The sequence below is a fragment of the Pseudophryne corroboree genome, chromosome 3, assembly GCF_028390025.1.
Source record: "Pseudophryne corroboree isolate aPseCor3 chromosome 3, aPseCor3.hap2, whole genome shotgun sequence".
Classification (NCBI taxonomy): Eukaryota; Metazoa; Chordata; class Amphibia; order Anura; family Myobatrachidae; genus Pseudophryne; species Pseudophryne corroboree.
Window position 1 is genome coordinate 454618613 of NC_086446.1, and position 15251 is coordinate 454633863.

The 15251-nt window shown below is 49.9% G+C and overlaps 1 long non-coding RNA gene across 1 annotated transcript in view; it reads left to right on the forward strand.

Moving 5' to 3' along the window:
* Nucleotides 1-14730, forward strand: part of LOC135057897 (uncharacterized) — an 87544-nt gene extending 72814 nt beyond the window's left edge. The window contains exons 2-3 of the long non-coding RNA XR_010244444.1: nucleotides 14172-14234; nucleotides 14526-14730. This is a non-coding gene — a long non-coding RNA (uncharacterized LOC135057897). The remainder of the gene's footprint in view (nucleotides 1-14171; nucleotides 14235-14525) is intronic.
* The last annotated feature ends 521 nt before the right edge of the window (nucleotides 14731-15251 follow it).

The following is a 15251-nucleotide window of genomic DNA, read 5'->3' on the forward strand; positions in this document are numbered from 1 at the left end:
TAACCACGGACATGTGGACAAGTGGAGCAGGGCAGGGTCAGGACTATATGACTGTGACAGCCCACTGGGTAGATGTATGGACTCCCGCCGCAACAACAGCAGCGGCGGCACCAGTAGCAGCATCTCGCAAACGCCAACTCTTTCCTAGGCAGGCTACGCTTTGTATCACCGGTTTCCAGAATACGCACACAGCTGAAAACCTCTTACGGCAACTGAGGAAGATCATCGCGGAATGGCTTACCCCAATTGGACTCTCCTGTGGATTTGTGGCATCGGACAACGCCAGCAATATTGTGTGTGCATTAAATCTGGGCAAATTCCAGCACGTCCCATGTTTTGCACATACCTTGAATTTGGTGGTGCAGAATTTTTTAAAAAACGACAGGGGCGTGCAAGAGATGCTGTCGGTGGCCAGAAGAATTGCGGGACACTTTCGGCGTACAGGCACCACGTACAGAAAACTGGAGCACCACCAAAAACTACTGAACCTGCCCTGCCATCATCTGAAGCAAGAAGTGGTAACGAGGTGGAATTCAACCCTCTATATGCTTCAGAGGTTGGAGGAGCAGCAAAAGGCCATTCAAGCCTATACAATTGAGCACGATATAGGAGGTGGAATGCACCTGTCTCAAGCGCAGTGGAGAATGATTTCAACGTTGTGCAAGGTTCTGATGCCCTTTGAACTTGCCACACGTGAAGTCAGTTCAGACACTGCCAGCCTGAGTCAGGTCATTCCCCTCATCAGGCTTTTGCAGAAGAAGCTGGAGACATTGAAGGAGGAGCTAACACTGAGCGATTCCGCTAGGCATGTGGGACTTGTGGATGGAGCCCTTAATTCGCTTAACAAGGATTCACGGGTGGTCAATCTGTTGAAATCAGAGCACTACATTTTGGCCACCGTGCTCGATCCTAGATTTAAAGCCTACCTTGGATCTCTCTTTCCGGCAGACACAAGTCTGCTGGGGTTGAAAGACCTGCTGGTGAGAAAATTGTCAAGTCAAGCGGAACGCGACCTGTCAACAACATCTCCTCCTTCACATTCTCCCGCAACTGGGGGTGCGAGGAAAAGGCTCAGAATTCCGAGCCCACCCGCTGGCGGTGATGCAGGGCAGTCTGGAGCGACTGCTGATGCTGACATCTGGTCCGGACTGAAGGACCTGACAACGATTACGGACATGTCGTCTACTGTCACTGCATATGATTCTCTCACCATTGAAAGAATGGTGGAGGATTATATGAGTGACCGCATCCAAGTAGGCACGTCACACAGTCCGTACTTATACTGGCAGGAAAAAGAGGCAATTTGGAGGCCCTTGCACAAACTGGCTTTATTCTACCTAAGTTGCCCTCCCACAAGTGTGTACTCCGAAAGAGTGTTTAGTGCCGCCGCTCACCTTGTCAGCAATCGGCGTACGAGGTTACATCCAGAAAATGTGGAGAAGATGATGTTCATTAAAATGAATTATAATCAATTCCTCCGTGGAGACATTCACCAGCAGCAATTGCCTCCACAAAGTACACAGGGTGCTGAGATGGTGGATTCCAGTGGGGACGAATTGATAATCTGTGAGGAGGGGGATGTACACGGTGATATATCGGAGGATGATGATGAGGTGGACATCTTGCCTCTGTAGAGCCAGTTTGTGCAAGGAGAGATTAATTGCTTCTTTTTTGGGGGGGGTCCAAACCAACCCGTCATATCAGTCACAGTCGTGTGGCAGACCCTGTCACTGAAATGATGGGTTGGTTAAAGTGTGCATGTCCTGTTTATACAACATAAGGGTGGGTGGGAGGGCCCAAGGACAATTCCATCTTGCACCTCTTTTTTCTTTTCTTTTTCTTTGCGTCATGTGCTGTTTGGGGAGGGTTTTTTGGAAGGGCCATCCTGCGTGACACTGCAGTGCCACTCCTAGATGGGCCCGGTGTTTGTGTCGGCCACTAGGGTCGCTTATCTTACTCACACAGTCAGCTACCTCATTGCGCCTCTTTTTTTCTTTGCGTCATGTGCTGTTTGGGGAGGGTTTTTTGGAAGGGACATCCTGCGTGACACTGCAGTGCCACTCCTAGATGGGCCCGGTGTTTGTGTCGGCCACTAGGGTCGCTTATCTTACTCACACAGTCAGCTACCTCATTGTGCCTCTTTTTTTCTTTGCGTCATGTGCTGTTTGGGGAGGGTTTTTTGGAAGGGACATCCTGCGTGACACTGCAGTGCCACTCCTAGATGGGCCCGGTGTTTGTGTCGGCCACTAGGGTCGCTTATCTTACTCACACAGTCAGCTACCTCATTGCGCCTCTTTTTTTCTTTGCGTCATGTGCTGTTTGGGGAGGGTTTTTTGGAAGGGACATCCTGCGTGACACTGCAGTGCCACTCCTAGATGGGCCCGGTGTTTGTGTCGGCCACTAGGGTCGCTTATCTTACTCACACAGCGACCTCGGTGCAAATTTTAGGACTAAAAATAATATTGTGAGGTGTGAGGTATTCAGAATAGACTGAAAATGAGTGTAAATTATGGTTTTTGAGGTTAATAATACTTTGGGATCAAAATGACCCCCAAATTCTATGATTTAAGCTGTTTTTTAGGGTTTTTTGAAAAAAAAACACCCGAATCCAAAACACACCCGAATCCGACAAAAAAAATTTGGTGAGGTTTTGCCAAAACGCGGTCGAACCCAAAACACGGCCGCGGAACCGAACCCAAAACCAAAACACAAAGCCCGAAAAATTTCAGGCGCTCATCTCTAGTGTGCACTGGCTCCTCCCTCTATGCCCCTCCTCCAGACCTCAGTTAGAGAAACTGTGCCCAGAGGAGACGGACAGTACGAGGAAAGGATTTTGTTAATCCAAGGGCAAGATTCATACCAGCCACACCAATCACACCATATAACTTGGGATATACTAACCAGTTAACAGTATGAAAACAATATAGCATCAGTCCAAGACCGATGAAAACTATAACATAACCCTTATGTAAGCAAAACTATATACAAGTCTTGCAGAAGTAGTCCGCACTTGGGACGGGCGCCCAGCATCCTCTACGGACTACGAGAAAAAGATTTACCGGTAGGTTTAAAATCTTATTTTCTCTTACGTCCTAGAGGATGCTGGGACTCCGTAAGGACCATGGGGATTATACCAAAGCTCCCAAACGGGCGAGAGAGTGCGGATGACTCTGCAGCACCAATTGAGCAAACAGGAGGTCCTCCTCAGCCAGGGTATCAAACTTATAGAACTTTGCAAAGGTGTTTGAACCCGACCAAGTAGCAGCTCAGAACAGCTGTAGTGCCGAGACCCCTCGGGCAGCCGCCCAAGAAGAGCCCACCTTCCTTGTGGAATGGGCCTTGACCGATTTTGGTAACGGCAATCCAGCCGTGGAATGAGCCTGCTGAATTGTGTTACAGATCCAGCGAGCAATAGTCTGCTTTGAAGCAGGGGCGCCAACCTTTTTGGCCGCATATAGGACAAACAGTGCTTCTTTTTTCCTGACTCTAGCCGTTCTGGCCACATAAATTTTCAAACCCCTGACTACATCAAGGGACTCGGAATCCTCCAAGTCGCGCGTAGCCACAGGCACCACAATAGGTTGGTTCATATGAAAAGATGACACCACCAGGGGTTAAAGTGAGCCGGAACGGGGCGGAACTGCGTTCCGTCAGTTCCACCAGGAGACGGAACGCAGTTCCGCCTCCCCCGGCTCACCTAACCCGATGTCCCGGGCGGCGCTGCAGGGAGATGCCGGGCGCCCGCTGAGATCGCGTTACCAGCGGGCGCCCGTCTCCCTCTCCGCAGCGGCAGCCGGAGCTCAGTACTGAGCTCCGGCTTCCGGCTCTGTCAGTGCGCGCTATGGGAGAGACGTCATGACGTCTCTCCCATAGTGCCGAGGAGCGGGCGGCGAGAGAGGACTGCGGCGGGAGCGGGGCTTGGTAAGTATGGTGCTCCCCCCCCCCCTCCCTCCTATATGTGTACCACTAGCGGCGTTTCTACTGGGGGCTAGTTACTGGGGGGCTTTTACTACTGGGGGGCTTTACTACTGGGGCAAACTACAGAGGGGAAAAACTACTGGGGGGCTTTACTACTGGGGTAAAACTACTGGGGGGGCTTTACTACTGGGGCAAACTACTGGGGGGCTTTACTACTGGGGCAAACTACAGAGGGGCAAACTACTGGGGGGCTTTAGTACTGGGGGCAAACTACTGGGGGGCTTTACTGCTGGGGCAAACTACAAGGGGCAAACTACTGGGGGCATTACTACAAGGGGGCAAGCTACAAAGGGGCAAACTACTGGCAGCATTACTACTGGGGGCTAAACTACAAGGGGGCATAATTACAGGAGCTAAACTACTGGGAGTATAACTACAAGGGGGCAAACTACTGGGGACATTACTAACTTTGGCAAACTACATGGGGGCTAAACTACAGGGGCTAAACAACTGGGGGCACAACTGCAGGGGGCATTACCACTGGGGGATAAACTACATGGGGCAAACTACATGAGGGCAAAACTACTGGGGGCATTACCGCTCAGAGGCTAAACTAAAGGGGGGGGGGGGGGAGTAAATTGCTGGGGTCATAACTGCAGGGGCATTACCAGTATGGGCATGACTACTGGGGCTAAACTACAGGGGCTAAACGACTAGGGGCAATACTACACAGGGGCATTACCATTAAGGGCATTACTGATGGGGTGCACAGCTAATGAGGGCATTGTAAAGGGGGCACTTCATAAGGGGCACTACTGTTGGGGGCATTGCATAAGGGGCACTACTACTGTGGGCATTGTATAAGGGGTGCTACTGCTGGGGGCATTACTGTATGGGCCGACAAAGAAGCTGCGTTCCCGGTCTGCCCTCCGTCGCTCCACCCCTACCATCGTCGCCGCACTGGAAGCCCAGGTTCCAGACTCCCAGCTGCAGCGGATCTGGGACCAGGCCGGCTTTATTATCCCTGCCGCTGCATCGAGCTCCTGTGACCGCGGCGCTACTAGTTCAAATCTGTCGCTGATTGGCTGCCGGTCCGCAGCAGTTTTGAAATATTAGCGCCGTGGTCACAGGAGCTCGATGCGGCGGCAGGAATAAAGCCAGCCTGGTTCCAGATCCACTGCAACCGCCCTCAGCCTCTTCTGCCGCCCCGCCCTCGGACCTCTGCGCACCCACAGCCTCCTCCTCCGCACTATCTCCGAGGCCCACAGCCTCCTCCACGTCACGTCTACCACAGCCTACTCATCCACAGCACCGCAGACCACCGCCGCTGCTAAACAGGTAATCTAACCTGCTGCCTTTCTCTCTCCCTAGTCCCTACTGTATTCCCTTGCTGTCACTTTCCATGTCCCTGCTGTCACTTTCCATGTCCCTGCTGTCACTCTCCCTGTCACTCTGTCACTCTATAATGTGAATTTCGGCTCATACCGTGTGCTATAATGTGAATTTCGGCTCATACCGTGTGCTATAATGTGAATTTCGGCTCATACTGTGTGGTGTAATGTGAATTTCGGCTCATACCGTGTGCTATAATGTGAATTTCGGCTCATACTGTGTGGTGTAATGTGAATTTCGGCTCATACCGTGTGGTGTAATGTGAATTTGGCTCATACTGTGTGGTGTAATGTGAATTTGGCTCATACTGTGTGGTGTAATATGAATGTGGCTCATACTGTGTGGTATAAATGTGAATTTCGGCTCATACTGTGAGGTATAATGTGAAAGGGGTCCTACTATTGTGGTGCATAATGTGTATAAGGGGTATATGGTGTGGTAAACTACACTGAAGGGCACGCCCCCTTTTGCGCGGCCACGCCCCCTTGTCAGGAGTGCGCGCGCCTTCGGCGCGCACATAATTGCACCCTTCACTTTTCCATACCCCCACTTCAAAATTTCCACTTGGGTACTACTACTGTGGGCATTATTACTATTGTGTGACCACGCCCCTTTCTTTTTGAGGTCACACCCCCATTTTGCTGCGCGCGCCGTAGGCGCGCGCAATACCTTTATTACATGGGCACCGTGGGGAGGGGGGTGAGTTCCACCACCTCTCTAGGACCACTTTAAGCACTGGACACCACCTTAGGCAAGAATTGAGGGTGAGTCCACAATTCCGCTCTATCCATATGGAAAACTAGATAGGGGCTTTTATGAGACAAAGCCGCCAATTCCAATACTCGCCTAGCCGAAGCCAAGGCTAACAACATGACCACTTTCCAAGTGAGATATTTCAACTCCACCGTTTTAAGTGGTTCAAACCAGTGTGACTTAAGGAAACTCAACACCACGTTAAGGTCCCAAGGTGCCACCGGAGGTACAAAAGGAGGCTGAATATGCAGCACTCCCTTTACACAAGTCTGTACTTCTGGGAGAGAAGCCAATTCCTTTTGAAAGAAAATGGATAAGGCCGAAATCTGAACCTTAATGGAGCCTAATTTTAGGCCCAAATTCACTCCAGTTTGTAGGAAGTGAAGGAAACGGCCCAGATGGAATTCTTCCGTAGGAGCATTCCTGGCCTTACACCAAGCAACATATTTTCGCCATATACGGTGATAATGTTTAGCTGTCACGTCCTTCCTAGCCTTTATCAGAGTAGGAATGACCTCATCTGGAATGCCCTTTTCCGCTAGGATTCAGCGTTCAACCGCCATGCCGTCAAACGCAGTCGCGGTAAGTCTTGGAACAGACAGGGCCCCTGTTGCACAGGTCCTGTCGTAGAGGAAGAGGCCATGGATCTTCTGTGAGCATTTCCAGTAGATCCGGATACCAGGTCCTTCGTGGCCAATCTGGAACAATGAGAATTGTCTGTACTCCTCTTTTCCTTATTATTCTCAACACCTTTGGGATGAGAGGAAGAGGAGGAAACACATAGACCGACTGGAACACCCACGGTGTCACTAGGGCGTCTACAGCTACCGCCTGAGGGTCTTTTGATCTGGCGCAATACCTCTGCAGCTTTTTGTTGAGGCGGGATGCCATCATGTCTATCTGGGGCAGTCTCCACTGACTTGCAATCTGTGTGAAGACTTCCTGATGAAGTCCCCACTCTCCTGGATGCAGGTCGTGTCTGCTGAGAAAGTCTGCTTCCCAGTTGTCCACTCCCGGAATGAACACTGCTGACAGTGCGCTTACATGATTTTCCGCCCAGCGAAGAGTCCTGGCTGCTTCCGCCATTGCCACTCTGCTCCCTGTGCCGCCCTGGCGGTTTACATGAGCCACTGCGGTGATGTTGTCTGACTGGATCAGAACTGGTCGGCCGCGCAGTAAGGTCTCCGCTTGACGTAGGGCGTTGTATATGGCCCTCAGTTCCAGGATGTTGATGTGAAGACAAGTCGCTTGACTTGACCAAAGACCTTGGAAGTTTCTTCCCTGCGTGACTGCTCCCCAACCTCGGAGGCTCGCATCCGTGGTCACCAGGATCCAGTCCTGAATGCCGAACCTGCGGCCATCTAGAAGGTGAGCACTCTGCAGCCACCACATGAGAGATACCCTGGCTCTGGGGGACAGGGTGATCAACCGATGCATATGTAGATGTGACCCGGACCACTTGTCCAATAGGTCCCATTGGAAAGTCCTCGCATGGAACCTGCCGAAGGGAATGGCTTCGTATGATGCCACCATCTTTCCCAGGACTCGAGTGCAGTGGTGCACTGACACCTGTTTTGGCTTCAATAAGTTCCTGACTAGAGTCATTAGTTCCTGAGCTTTTTCTATCGGAAGATAAACCTTTTTCTGGTCTGTATCCAGAATCAAGCCCAAGAAAGTCAGACGAGTCGTAGGAACCAACTGCGACTTCGGGATATTGAGAATCCAGCCGTGTTGCTGTAACACCTTCAATGAAAGTGACACGCTGTTCAGTAACTGCTCTCTTGATCTCGCTTTTATGAGGAGATTGTCCAAGTACGGGATAATTGTGACACCTTGCTTGCGCAGGAGCACCATCATTTCCGCCATTACCTTGGTGAAAATCCTCGGGGCCGTGGAAAGCCCAAACGGCAACATCTGAAATTGGTAATGACAATCCTGTACCGCAAATCTCAGGTACGCCTGATGAGGTGGATAAATGGGAACATGAAGGTATGCATGCTTTATGTCCAGAGATACCATAAAATCCCCCCCTTCCAGACTGGCGATGACCGCTCTGAGCGATTCCATCTTGAACTTGAACCTCTTCAGGTATAGGTTCAGGGATTTTAAATTTAAAATGGGTCTGACCGAACCGTCCAGTTTCGGGACCACAAATAGGGTTGAGTAATATCTCCTCCCTTGTTGAAGCAGGGGAACCTTGACCACCACCTGTTGAAGATACAATTTGTGAATTGCATTTAACACTATCTCCCTTTCCGGGGGAGAAGCTGGTAGGGCCGATTTGACAAAACGGCGAGGAGGCACCTCTTCGAATTCCAGCTTTTACCCCTGGGAAACAATTTCTATTGCCCAGGGATCCACCTGTGAGTGAACCCAGATGTGGCTGAAAACTCGAAGACGTGCCCCCACTGGGGCGGACTCCTGTAGCGGAGCCCCAGCGTCATGCGGTGGATTTTGTAGAGGCCGGGGAGGACTTCTGTTCCTGGGAACTAGCTGTGTTGTGCAGCTTTTTTCCTCTGCCCTTACCTCTGGTAAGAAAGGACGCACCTCGTACTTTCTTGTTTCTTTGTGATCGAAAGGACTGCATTTGATAATGTGGCGCTTTCTTAGGCTGTGAGGGAATATAAGGTAGAAAATTTGATTTACCAGCTGTAGCTGTGGAGATCAGGTCCGAGAGACCTTCCCCAAACAATTCCTCACCCTTGTAAGGTAAAACCTCCATATGCCTCTTTGAGTCGGCATCACCTGTCCATTGCCGGGTCCATAGGACTCGTCTAGCAGAAATGGACATCGCGTTGATTCTAGAACCCAGTAGACTAATGTCTCTTTGAGCATCTCTCATATATAAGACCGCATCTTTTATATGCCCCAGGGTCAATAAAATGGTATCCTTATCTAGGGTCTCAATATCCGCTGATAAGGTATCTGTTCATGCTGCTACCGCGCTACAAACCCAGGCCGACGCAATCGCCGGTCTGAGTAAAGTACCAGAATGTGTGTAAATGGACTTCAAGATAACCTCCTGCTTGCGGTCAGCAGGGTCCTTGAGGGTAGCCGTCTCTTGGGATGGCAGCGCTACCTTTTTGGATAAGCGTGTTAATGCCTTATCCACCTTAGGGGAGGATTCCCACCGTATCCTGTCCGTTGGCGGGAAAGGATACGCCATAAGAATCCTTTTGGGAATCTGCAGTTTTTTGTCTGGAGATTCCCAAGCTTTTTCACATAATTCGTTCAACTCATGTGAGGGGGGAAAAGTTACCTCAGGTTTCTTACCCTTATACATGTGAACCCTCGTGTCAGGGACAGGGGGTTCCTCTGTGATATGCAAAACATATTTTATTGCAATGATCATATATCGAATACATTTAGCCACTTTTGGCTGTAATTTTGCATCATCGTAGTCGACACTGGAGTCAGAATCCGTGTCGGAATCTGTGTCTACAATTTGGGATAGTGGGCGCTTTTGAGACCCCGAAGGTCCCTGCGACATGGGGACAGACATGGGTTGACTCCCTGGCTGTTCCCTAGCTTCAGCTTTGTCTAATCTTTTGTGCAATAAATTTACATTAGCACTTAAAACCTTCCACATATCCATCCAGTCAGGTGTCGGCGTTGTCGATGGAGACACCACACTCATTCTCTCCTCCTCCCCCTGAAAGCCTTCTACCTCAGACATGTCGATACACGCGTACCGACACACCACACACTCAGGGAATCCTCTTATCTGAAGACAGTTCCCCCACAAGGCCCTTTGGAGAGACAGAGAGAGAGTATGCCAGCACACACCCAGCGCTATATGACCCAGGAAAAAACACTATATAAATATGTTTACCCAGTAGCGCTGTTTGTATATGTATAAATGCGCCAAATTATGTGCCCCCCCCCCTTCTTCAAAACCCTCTTTCACCGTGATTAAGCAGGGGAGAGTCCGGGGAGCTTCCTCTCAGCGCTGTGCTGTGGAGAAAATGGCGCTGGTGAGCAGTGGCGGTTCTTGCCACGGGCAAGCAGGACTTTTGCCCGGGGCGCCGCCTTCCGGAGGGCGCTGGCGCCATCCGGAGGGCGCTGGCGCCATCCGGAGGGCGCCGCACCGTGGCAAGATCCGCCACTGCTGCCCGCTGTGTCCCCCGTCCGCCTCCGCTGCCGTCCCCGTCCTCGGCGCCTCCTGTGAAGGGAACTAGACGCTATGCGTCTAGTTTCCCTTCGTGGAGAGTAACTGCTGAGCGGTGCGCGATGACGTCATCGCGCACCGCACAGCAAAGGTCCTCTCCACGAAGGGAACTAGACGCATAGCGTCTAGTTTCTCTTCGTGGAGAGGACCTTTTGCTGTGCGGTGCGCGATGACGTCATCGCGCACCGCTCAGCATTCAAGCGGCGCTTTCAATGTACAGGGGGCGTGACTCACCACGCCCCCTGTATTAGGCCACGCCCCTTTCCTGCCCGGGGCGCTCTGCGCCCTTGAACCGGCCCTGCTGGTGAGTGCTGAGGGAGAAGCCCCGCCCCCTCGGCGGCGGGCTTCTGTCCCGCTCAAATATACTGAAACTGGCGGGGGCTCATTATATATACAGTGCCCAACTGTATATATGTCTATTTTTGCCAGTAAGAGGTTTATATGCTACCCAGGGCGCCCCCCCCCTGCACCCTTACAGTGACTGCCATGTGTGAGGTGTATGGGAGCAATGGCGCACAGCTTCACCGCTGTGCGTTACCTCAGTGAAGATCATGAAGTCTTCTGTCGCCTTTGAAGTCTTCTTTTCTTCTCATACTCACCCGGCTTCTATCTTCCGGCTCTGTGAGATGGACGGCGGCGCGGCTCTGGGACGGACGGCGAGGGTGAGACCTGTGTACCGATCCCTCTGGATCTAATGGTGTCCAGTAGCCTAAGAAGCAGAGCCTTGAAACTCACAGAAGTAGGTCTGCTTCTCTCCCATCAGTCCCTCGATGCAGGGAGTCTGTTGCCAGCAGGCTCCCTGAAAATAAAAAACCTCACAAAATACTTTCTGACAGGAAACTCAGGAGAGCTCCCTGTAATGCACCCAGTCTCCTCTGGGCACCGTACTAAACTGAGGTCTGGAGGAGGGGCATAGAGGGAGGAGCCAGTGCACACCCATACCTAAAGTCTTTCTTGGAGTGCCCATATCTCCTGCGGAGCCCGTCTATCCCCATGGTCCTTACGGAGTCCCCAGCATCCTCTAGGACGTAAGAGAAATATAGTGATACCCTTAGTGTAATAGAAATATATAGTAATGCCCTCCAGTATAATAAATATATATAATAATGCCCCCAATGTAATAACAATATATAATAATGCCTCAATTATAACAGGAATATATAGTGTACTAGTGCCCCTGGTATAATAGAAATATATAGTAGTGTCCACATTACAATAGAAATATGTAGTAATACCCCCATAATGATAGACATATATAGTAGTCTCAACATTATATTAGAAATGAATGCTCCCAGCAAGAGACGCTGCTGGAAAGTGCAATCAGTCTCCTCTCTTCACGCCAGCCACAGCCACCAGAGGAGGAAGTGTGATGTGGCGTCATGACATCACCGTAGCGCTCCCAGTAACCCTGACAAACTGGGAGGCGCTGTCATGCTGCCAAGCACCATGGTCTCGTTACTTTGTGGTGCATTATAATTGTGGTAATGGCGGTCACGGGTGCAAAGTGTGTGGCAGGTGGTACTGAGTACCCGCTGCCATATTCTTAAGGGTACTCCGTACCCGAGCGTACCCGCATACTTGCACCACTGAGCAGAACATATGCAACAAGGTACTAGTGATTAATCTCACAAGCTCTGCTCTGACTCTTGCAGACACAAAGTGACCAAGAGAAGACAAATATGGAGGAAAGAGGGGGAAATGCACCGTTCTTTGTCCCATATTTGCTATTAGTACACAGATTATACAGAATTTAGGGGTCTATTTGCTAAGCTTTGGAGGGTGACAAAGTGGAGAAAGATAAAGTACTGAACCAACCAACCAACCAACCAACCAACCAACCAACCAACCAACCAACCAACCAACCAACTCCTAACTGTTATTTTTCAAACACATTCTGTAAAATGGCAGTTAGTTGCTAATTGGTTGGTACTTTATCTTTCTCCACTTAATCACTTTCCAAGGCTTAGTAAATACATACCTCCCAACTTCTGTGTATCCGAGGTAGGGACACCTGCGCGCACCCAAAAACGGGGCATGGCCTATTGAAAAGGGGGCGTGGCTTCGCGGGAGTACCAGCGATCACGAGCCACGCCCCATTTTCATCACTGAGTGGGCATGCCCAGTGATCTGTGAGCTGCTGGCATGCCCCCTCTCCTCCTGCCTCCACTGAATAGAAGCTGTGCGCATGCGCACAGTGTCTGTTCTCCGCTGTTCTCCAGCGAGTGCAGGAGCCTCCAAACTGCCCCCCCCCACCGCGGGACACCGCGGGTGGGAGAGCAGGACAGTCCCAAAAAGACGGGACTGTTCTGCGAAAATCGGGACAGTTGGGAGGTATGGTAAAAAGACCCCTAAATGTAAACTCTCATGAGCAGGGCCCTCTCCCCTCATGTGCTTTTCCTTCACTTACTTGGACTATCTTCTACTCTATACTACCTACAGCGACACCTAACCCTCAGTTTCTGCCACTCTGATGCTTATGCTAAGCTGGGTAGTCGAGACGATGTGTACCCAGCGTGCCATCGTTAGCGAAGGGACCCAGCGGGGTGATTGCATCGACAAGTGCATACACACTTGCCGATGCCAGCAGCATTGAGCGATGGTGGGGGAGCTGGGCCATGCTGCATTCGGTAGCATGGCATCGCTAGTGACAGCCCCAGATCATCTTGCATGTACAAAAAGATTGAAGGCTGGCTCTAGCAACCCGTGGGTGTGCGCATTGGCATTGTGATAATGTGTACACACGGCAAACAATTTGTTGCTCAGATACTGTAGGTTGAAAACTTGCAAATTGTTTAATATCTCATCCCGTGTGTATGCACCTTTGTGTCATGTCCCCTGATTCAGGAATGTTTATATACTACGGGGTGTATTCTATAAGTGTCGGAAGCTGCCATCTTGTCAGAAAGACGGCAGCTTCCGACAGAGTTAGGTCTGAAGGGGTTCCGACCTATTCATTAGGGCCCCATTTTTTCCAACAAGTCGGGAAATCCGACTTGTCGGAAGCCTGTCGGAATACATGTAGATCGGTGTCTTCAGCCGTCGAGCCAAGTTTACTGTCAGAAGCACGACCAACCCTGACAAGTTTTAGCCCCGTTTCCAACAATGTCAATTCGACTTTAAAAAAAGTCGGATTGGTGGTGTCGGGAACAGGCCAAACCTATCAGGTCTGGCCGCGGCACTGAATACCGACCTATCAGATGCATTCCGTTGGAAAGGATCTGACAGGTATTGATTATACCCCTATGTACTTGTCCTACGTTGTCTTGTTTGTAGATTGCTGTTTTCTTGTTTTGCTCATTTGTTTATGTACTGCACTTTGCGGAACCTTTGTGGCACCATATACATAAATGTAATAATAATAATAATAATAGTAAAAATAATAAATATCAGACAAAAACTGCCATAATAGAACATAGTGTTTTTGTTTGTATGTCAAACAATGCCTTAGGTTGGGTCCCATGGATTTTTAAATGATTCAACTGTTCAAGCCTTCAACGCACCTGTAGAGGAATTAGTCCATGCTGCAGCCCAAAACCCCCCATTATGATCTGCCACCAGCGGACTCCAGGGGACCCCCAGGTCTGGGTCTGCTGTACCTGCCACATTCCCCTCTCAGCACACTTGCCACGGCTACATCCTAAGACTGGTATTGGTGTTCTCTGTTGTATAGTCATTTACTTTGGCGGCATGAATATTACTCACAGTCACCCGCTGAGTTATTGCTTTCTGAAGTCCCTCAGGGGATATCTGTAGAAGACCGGCAATAATTCTGATCTCCGTCATCCTGAAACCAGCTGCTGAGCCAGAGGCATCTCTCTAAAATCACATACAAAACATAATTCCTGACCCCCTCACACAAAAAAGTAATCCAGGCAGCCTATAATCATTCTCTCAAGACTCTTACATGAAATGACGTAAAGCAAATGTTTCCCAATTGCAGGATGGCGCTCAGGATAGCCCAGATGGAAGACAGCAGATTGTCTGCAAGGCCAATCCCACGGAGGTATTTTTGAAGTAGTATGAAGTCCATCTTGTCCTTTTTCAGTGGGAGATCACATGCCCGACCCTCAAAATTCACCAAAGTATCACATGACAATAATACAATTGAAACAGTGGATTCAGTTCAGCTGCACACAACACAAGTCTACACATTCTTAGATACCTCCAATTTTTATTTCCCTCAAAAATGAAAGGTAGTTAGGAAACGTGAAAAGAAAAATGTTCCACCTCACCTGATTAAGATAATAATATGTTTCTGGCTCCTGTAAATACAACCCTTGCTTCTCATTCTCAGGAAGTCCCTCAAGCAGCTCATAAAATACGTGGAAGCCCCTTTCACCTGGAGCCTGAAATAAGAATACGGTAAGAAGAATCGGGTATCAGCTCACTCTCTTCTATGGAGACATTATTAAATGCTTATTGAATTTACACACCTGGAATACAACTCGTGATTTCTCCAGAAGGTAGTGAGACACAGAGCAGCCTACTACAACACCCCTAAAAAACACAGCACCATTAAAAAAAAATACATTTAATTCAAATAACAAAATGCTTGTCTTATGTGTGTACACAGGGGCTGTCCGTACCATCTGTTTCCTAGCTTCTGTTGTGACTTTAGGTTTTGCATTTATGACGTATGAAATGTGAGTAAAGTTGAGAACACGCGGCTACTTCAAATGTCGGGGGCAATTAGTACTAGAAAAGGAGGACATGTATGCAGGGGTGTAGCGAGGGTGGAACGCCAGCTCCAGGCGCCAGCAAAGTAAGAGACACAGAGCAGGAGGATGATACATCGACTCGGCCTCTGAGACTAGGTAGGGAACAGGGCAGGCCCAAGGTGACATCAGGAGATACTGAAAGCAGGCACATGCTGCTGCCCTGCCCGTCGTCTTTATATGGCTCACTGTGTGCTTACAGCTGTGCAGCAGGGTTACATCTGTCCTGCAGCACCACTCCCTGCCTCTGCTGCTGCTGCAACACCTCTCTCTGTCTAGCCCAGCTGTTGCAGCACCTCTCTCTG